This window comes from Triplophysa rosa, linkage group LG5, assembly GCF_024868665.1.
Source record: "Triplophysa rosa linkage group LG5, Trosa_1v2, whole genome shotgun sequence".
NCBI classification, from domain to species: domain Eukaryota; kingdom Metazoa; phylum Chordata; class Actinopteri; order Cypriniformes; family Nemacheilidae; genus Triplophysa; species Triplophysa rosa.
In genome coordinates this window covers 26,299,952-26,308,075 of record NC_079894.1, presented here as the reverse complement: position 1 = coordinate 26,308,075, position 8,124 = coordinate 26,299,952, and the positions used below count along the sequence as shown (strand labels likewise).

The 8,124-nt window shown below is 59.1% G+C and overlaps 1 non-coding gene across 1 annotated transcript; it reads right to left on the bottom strand.

Moving 5' to 3' along the window:
• Positions 1 to 6,800: 6,800 nt before the first annotated feature.
• Positions 6,801 to 6,954, bottom strand: LOC130555144 (5.8S ribosomal RNA). The gene has a single exon (XR_008963069.1). It is a non-coding gene; the product is annotated as a 5.8S ribosomal RNA (ribosomal RNA).
• Positions 6,955 to 8,124: the final 1,170 nt, after the last annotated feature.

Below are 8,124 nucleotides of genomic sequence, written 5' to 3'. Positions count from 1 at the left end.
AGGGGAGAGACTCTCAGACCAAACCACACTCTAGAGACGCACCTGCCGTGCCCGTAGGCACGCACTGCTCTGTTAGGTAGTAGGTCTTGACCGGAATTAACCAGTACCGGACCAGCCACCCCTTATTCCCCTTTCACCTTCGGGTTTGGGATAGAGACTCATAGCATCCCCCAAGCCCAACCCGGCTCAGGCACCTCCCCCCGAAGGGGAAAGAACCCTCACCGAGCCGCGCTCAAGGAATACACCGGCACGCGCCCGTAGGCCCGCCCTGCTCTGTTAGGTGGCCGTTCCTGACAAGAATTAACCCGTACCGGATCGGCCCACCCCTTGTTCCCAATGTAACCGTTGTCGGTGGTTTCCTGACTGCAAATCCAAGTTAGAAATACTTCGGGCAGGCTCCCCCTCCGTGGAGGGGGAGAACCGCCCTATGTGTCTGTATTTAGGAACACGAAGACTTCCGTCTGCGAAATTCCAGTCGCGGGGAGATTCCGAGGAATCTCTCCGATCAATTGGGACCGTGTTGAACAGCACGGTTATGATTTGCATCGCGCCCGAGACACGTCCGTCCCGGGCTCCGACCTCCCCGAGGAGATCGGTTACCCGGGATAGGACGGCGCTCCGTTACTATCGGAGCTAAGGCCACCCCGGGCTCCGGCCTCCCGTAGGAGAACCGGTTACCCGAGGAGTGATCCTCCTCCCTGTAGATGGGGACCGCCCCGGACGTCGGACCCTCGAGAGAGCCCGAATATCCGGGACGGCACCCCCATCCCCAGGGACAAGACCGGCCCAGGACACCGACCTCCCAAGTGATGGTCGGCGCCCGAGTCGGCCCTAAGGTGGTTCTTGCCTTCCTACTACCACGGTTGTGAGAGATAAACCGTATATCCCAGCCTCGCGTCTGGGTTCGGGTAGAGACGTAGACGGCAGTTCCCCGCCGTCGTATCTCTGTTAGGGAACCAGCATTAGGCAAGAGAACCTCTCAACCAGGGCCAGCCCCCCCTAAGACATAACAAACATGGTTTGGGAATAACCGCTCACTGGGCCGACCCCCCACGTTACAGGCCCACCCAGTGAACTTTTCACCGGCCCCTGAAACACCTCTCCGTGAGAACGCCGTTAGTATCGGGCCCCCCCGACCAGGGGGGTTTGGCAGCCCGACGCTAATAGCGCATTGGAGAGGATAAGCCAAGAGTCGGCCCGCAGGTAAAACCGAGCCAGGCGCCCCTCGGATATGCTCGACCCGCCACAAACACCCCCCCCCAAGGGGGAGAGGATGCCCGCACCGAACCGCACAGAGAGAGACAACCCGCCCGGTCCACCTACAGAAGAGACTGGATGCGTTATCGGATATGCGCCGCCCGCCCTGGGCACCGCCCCCCGCACCGCGACAGGGGGGCGGCGACCCAGGCCGGAACGACGCAGGGGAAGACGCACCTCACTACTACTGAGCTGTTCACCACGCAGCTCTGATCCGAGCACATTGGATCTAGGGTTAGGCACGGGGTTAGTGTGACCCCGCTTAATGCCCTTTGGTGACGACCAGTCCGGCCAAGAATCAACTAAGCCGTACCAACCACCACCGTCCGTCACCTCACGTCCGTGGTTGCCGTGCGCAAGCCCTGGAGAACGTCCGCAGAACATCCAGCGAGTAGAGAAGAACTCTCCTACACGCCAGCTTTGCAAACGCTCGCGCTCTAGTACGTCCCATGCCCAGAGCTTCCAAGACCCGCTCATTAGCTGCGTACCACAGGCCTCGGGCCCCCAATGGGAACCCGAACACCTGCAGTTCGCCCACTCCCAGCGTCCGAGCGATCACCTGTTTATGGGGGCCATAGTACCTAACCTTCTCCTTGTCCGCATCACGGAGCGAATTCGAGTCAAACTCGAACCGCACCGTGACATCAATGACCAAGGCCTTAGAACCCCGGACGAGCACCAGGTCAAGCCGCCGCGACTCCCCGGAGGCAGTCACAAACGGCCATTCCCGATGAACCTCCCATCCGAGACCTTCGGCCTCAGTCGCCAGAAGACGACAGATTTTATTGTGCCGCAATATCCTAGCCGGTTGTACCCCGGGGCACTGCCCCAGGATGTGAGAGACCGATTCCAACCTGGATGAGCAGAGCCCGCACGAGGCAGCAGTTTTAGGTCTGCCCCTGCACCGAGACTCACGGGTCGGGTACACGTTGGCTCTAACCTGCAGCGCCGCAATGAAGCAGCGCTCGGTAAAGCCCTTGTGCGTTCTCAGCCAACCGTTGCTTGCCGGGCAACCCTTAAATCTGGCAATCCCTCTCCCTTGAACCGGCAACTCTGCCCATCTTCGGAATTCCTTGGCTCTCCAGTCGCATGGATACGGGCACGGACAGGCGGGCGTCAGCAGGCAGGGCTCGTCTTCGTTTGCGCTCACATTCCACGTTCCCAACCGTGGAATTCCATCTTCGCCCCCCCCTGCCCTCAGCCATAGTCGCCTGAAGTGATCATGTGCCCAGTCGCTAGTCGCCAATGCTTTCACCACCTCGTTTGATGAGACAGATAACCGTAACCAACGTCTCGCCTGCATAATCGGGGCTTGTCGGGCGAGCTTGCAGATCCCCAGGCCACCATCCCGGTTCCTTGCATATAATAGCCCATCACAAGTAGACTGTGGAAGGCGCAACCACCCTTTCACAGCTTCCTTGACGATCCCGTCCAGGCGGTTGAGTTTGGCCGGCCCGAGTTCGGCGTGATCGGCCAGGTAGTGGAGTCGGGGTATCGCGTGCCGATTCAGCAGAGTCACCTTCTGGGATGGCTTCAGTGGAGACGCAGCTATACGTCTCACCCAATTGTCAAGAGTACTGACCTGATCCGGCTTAACAATCCCAACCCATGGATTGCATTGTGCCCCAAGGTATCTGAACGATTCCTCGAGGCCGATAAACTGTAGGGCCGTACCCCCCAGAACCCATGGGGGACAATCGTTAATCGTGTACGCACCGCTACAAGGCCGGATGAGGAAGCCGAAGCTTTTCCTCTGGTTAACTCTGAGGCCAGTAACTTGACAAAAGGAGTCCAATACCTTCAAGTGTTCTACCATGCCCTTCCAGGATCCGCTTATCAGCACGAGGTCATCGGCGAACACCAGACTCGACACCGAATGACCTTCGAGACGATACCCGTTACCACCTTGTTCCACAGAATGGATGAGAGGATCCATTGCCAGGTTGAAAAGCAGAGGGGACAAGGGATCCCCCTGCTTAACACCCTCAGTGCGATGCTTGGAGTAAAGCCGTCTCCAACCTTGACCCGCGTCACGCCGTCCGTATAAAGTTGTTGGACCAACTTTATCATGTGCAGGTCCACCTTGATCAACCCAAGCGCAGCCAAAAGATGCTCATGGGAGATTGAGTCAAACGCCTGAGCGAAGTCGATCGATACCACTGCGAGTGGGCTGCTGCACTCCGATTTGCAGTGTTTGACGAGGCCCCGTAGGACCTCGATGTTCTCCGAACACCCGGGGGTGGGACGAAACCCCCTCTGACTAGGATGAAGCGGACAGGCCAGAGCCAATCGCTTCGCGAGAATCCTAGTAAATACCCGTAAAATCAACGACCCAATGGTGATTGGCCTCCAATTGCCCATCTCCATCGCCTTACTTGGGTCTATTGATTTGGGTAGCAGCATCGACCGACAACTTTTCAGACGGGTAGGTATGACTCATGTTGAACATGCGTGTGAGGGTCTCATCCTCTGGGTCCCACTCGAGAATGTCCTGCTTACCGATACCATCAGGACCCGGTGCGGTATCTTTCGCGACCTTGCGGAGGCTAATCTGTACCTCACTCTCTGTAATGAGCCCAGCCAAGCGATCGTTATCCGCGTGTTCCCCCGCCCTGAATTGACCCAACCCGCGGAAAACTGGCCGGTTTTCCCACTTAGACTTGTATGCCTGAAACACACATTGCGGGGAGATCGGGCAGTTCTTCTGGACCCCACCGTCCAGGATCTCCTCCGCCAAGCGGGTCGGGTCGGTACGAAACAAGTGTTGGACTCTGCGGAAGGCCGCCCTCCTGACCTGACTAGCATGTCGCCTTCGCAGAACACTTAGGGGAACACGTCCTCTCTTGCGGTGAGAGGTTGCTGGGCCCACTTTTGCTTCCTGGGACCATCCCTGGAGCATTAGTGAGGTAACCTCTGTGACCATTGCAGGAATTTGGTCATTACCCTCCATCCAGGCTTTCAGGACTTGGATATAGTCCGCGTCATCGCCCTCAACCTCTCTCACCATTTCACGAACGGACTCTCGGAGTTCAGCCTCGAGCCCGCTCTCTGGCAAGGTGGGTGTGCATAGAGGGACCGATGAGCTCGCAGTAGGCTCAAGCGGCATTATTCCGTCCTCAGAGACATCTACTCTTTGACGCTTCGCCCTTGTCGAAGCGTCCGGGTCACCAACCAACAAGGCCTGCATAGCTCCTGTCTCCACCGTTTCCCCACTGGGGCCGACTTTTGCCCTATGCAATGCGATCCTCTTCCTGTTACGCACAACCGGGTGGATATGCATCTCGTGGATACTACATCCTCTCCGCGTCTCAAACGTGGCATCGCATGCCTCACACCGGATTGGGCCCGGTGGCTTCGTCACGGGGTGGCCCTTGCACTTAGGGACATGACACGCGATCGAGTGAGCCAGGTCGGATGTTTTCCCGCACGAGACGCACATAAATCTAACAGGAACGCTCTTGTGCATAGCCGAATTGTGCTTCTTCAGCTGTGTCAACGTCCCCATCGACCTTCCACAAAGTGCGCAACCGTGTGCCTCGAAAGGCACACAGATCACGAGCCCCGCTGGTCCCAGCTGGGCTGCAGGAGGAGTGGCCATGGCAAAACCATCCTCCAAGTCAGCAACCGTTTGCACCGTTGCAACGGTTTCTCGGACATCGCCATTAGTTCCGAGTTGATCAGCACGAGCTCTTGGTGCCCCCAACATCGGACCAGGCCTCTCCCTGATCCGCGTCAGAACCACCGAGCACTCTCTAAGTCGTCCGTCAATTCCAGTAGTCACAAAACCGAGGCGGCCGCCGTCAGCACCTCGCCCCCTGGCCAGGGGAGGGCGGAGGGGGTCTAACCATACTGAAGTCACGCAACCCCTACGCTTCTTCAGAGCAGCTTGATAAACCGGGCGACCTGCTATCCGGTATGGGTTTTTATCCTCTGACATTGGATAAAAGTGCTTGCCAAATGAGTCCGTCGTGTCCCGGTCTCCGAGTGTCAACTCTGACGGCACATGACGTGGTAATGAGAGGGAGGAATAAAAACGAATCAGCCCCTCTCTGGCCTTTTTCTTTGTCCCCCTCATCAATCATGCTGGGATGGGTTGCGCCCTGACCCGACGTATCGGGCCAGAGACGCCGTTGGTTCCAGGACAGAACACTCGGACTCCTAACAAATACTCGGAGCCTCGTATTCCTGACCCTGATCGCCAAAACCAGTTTTGATCAACTGATGGTAGGTTGGGCTGACCTTACGCTGCTCGTATTCTGGCATACTTTTGACTCACCAACCCCATTGATTAATGCGGGACAAACGGTTAGACTATCGTCAGGCAGCAGGCGACGCCCTTGTCTTTCCCAAGACACCAAGTACCCGTGGCATCACCCTTCCCCACCGATGCTGTTTCTCATTGCCAGTTGAATTCATCTCCGGGTAAGAAAGCAACTTCGGAGGGAACCAGCTACTAGATGGTTCGATTAGTCTTTCGCCCCTATACCCAGGTCTGACGACCGATTTGCACGTCAGGACCGCTGCGGGCCTCCACCAGAGTTTCCTCTGGCTTCGCCCTGCCCAGGCATAGTTCACCATCTTTCGGGTACCGTCGCGCGCGCTCTCGCTCCGCCTCCCCGACGCTGCGGGCGAGACGGGCCGGTGGTGCGCCCCCCGCCGTGGCGGGGGGATCCCACCCCAGCGGGCCCGCGCCCGCCTTCACCTTCGTTGCGCCTCGGGGGCTCTCTCGCACCCTCCGACTCGTGCGCGCATCAGACTCCTTGGTCCGTGTTTCAAGACGGGTCGGGTGGGTGGCCGTCTTCGCCGCGGACCCCGTGCGCCCTTGGTCGAGGGCCTGTCCCCGGCCTGGCCGCCCGGCGCGGTCGGGGCGGACCGAGGACGGTCCGCTCCGGTCGACGTCCGAGCGGGGAGCGGGGGGCCCCGTCCCTCCCCCGCGAGGGGGAGAGAAGGCGCGGAGACACTGCCCGCGGCCCCGGGGGAAGCGGCGAAGTCGGGGCGAGGGGGCGCTGTAAAGGTCGCCGCCGTAGCAGCGAGCCACCTTCGCCCCGACCCTTCCTGGCCGACCCGGAGCCGGTCGCGGCACATAGCCGCGGAGTAAGCATGTGGGTCCCGCGCCCTGGGCACATGTCCCGCGCCCTGGGCGGACGGGGATTCGGCGCTGGGCTCTTCGCTCGCCGCTACTGAGGGAATCCTGGTTAGTTTCTTTTCCTCCGCTTAGTAATATGCTTAAATTCAGCGGGTCGTCTCGTCTGATCTGAGGTCGCAATCGGAGATCGCGTGGGTCGGCCGCCCGGGCCCGGGGCTGGCCTGGGAGCGTTTCGCCCCCGGCGCCGCGCCCCGTGTCCCGGCGGAGAGACGCGCCCGGCCGCCCCGGCGCGGTCAGCGGGTGAAGGATCACCGGCAGCCGCGCGCGGGGAGGCTCGGACGCGCCCTCGCGGGGCGGGGAGACGTCAGACGCTGGGGGCGGTCTGCACTTAGGAGGATGAAGACGCTCGGGGGCGCCTGCGAGCCTCCAGCCGCGGCGGGTCCGATCGATGGGAAAGCGACCCTCAGACAGGCGTAGCCCCGGCAGGAACCTGGGGCCGCAATGTGCGTTCGAAGTGTCTATGATCAATGTGTCCTGCAATTCACATTAGTTCTCGCAGCTAGCTGCGTTCTTCATCGACGCACGAGCCGAGTGATCCACCGCTAAGAGTTGTCTCAGAGTTTTCGCGACCCGCGTCGCGCGTTCGTGTCCGTTTGCCAACATGGTTTGGTTTTTTTCCGAGGGAAGAAAGGGGTGTGGGGACCCCGGGCGGGCGCCCGGGTCTTTGAACCCACGGCCCGCTCTCCGCCCGTGAGGGCGGAGGACGCACCTGCGGGTACCTGCCGGGGGCGGCGGAGGCCGGGGGGGAGCCGGGGCGGGACGCGGTGTCGGCCGATCGTCCCGCGCCGAGGTACAGGTCCCAAGGGCCGGCCGGGGGTCTCCCCTCCTCGCGCGATTCGAGGCCAGGCCGGTGTTCTGGCAGACAGTCAAGTGACACACGGGTCTGGTCGGGGGCCCCCGGGCGAAGACGGGACGACGGGGGCCGTTGTCCCCGCCGTCCCGCCGCTCTGGATCCGGGCGCGCGCCCGGCAACCGACAATGATCCTTCCGCAGGTTCACCTACGGAAACCTTGTTACGACTTTTACTTCCTCCCGTAAGAAGGATCACCACAGGTAATCTCAGTCCAGTAAGACAAGGACCTCCATGTATGATAGAATGTGGCCTATCATTCGGCCCGCCATTTGAAACAGGTTGCTGTCATGTAGTACAACAGATGCAGAAGGAACACGGTGGTTTCTTTCCCCCTCGAAAAGGGTTGTGGCAGAAGAACCTTAAGAAATAACATTAACCTTAACCTGAGCCAAAAGATTTTCACTGCATGTTTACTATAACTAATCCACCTCTGGACTGAAGCAATCAGAGCAAGATAAGGAAAGGAGCAGCTTCTGTTGCTTTTATGCTGAGGTGCTAGTTCTGTGTTTGTAAAGGTGTGTGCCAAATGGCCCATTCACGGCTGAAACTGCTTTCAGAAGCAGACCACCACTATCATGGACAATTTCAGTTCAGATTATCTTGTACGTTACACGCTCTCTATAGCAGCGGTTCTCAATCCTGGTCCTCGCGGACCCCCGCTCTGCATATTTTGTGTTTCTCTCTTGTTTAACACACCTGATTTAAATCGCCAGCTCGTTAGATGAGAGCTCAATGATTGAATCGTTCCGATTGACGTGCTCTCTGACCAGTGTTCATTGCTCTCTACTCACTGCACACAGGAAATCGGCTGAAGTTAATTTAAGAACACGAACACAGCGTCCTCACACAGACAAAACCTACTACGAAG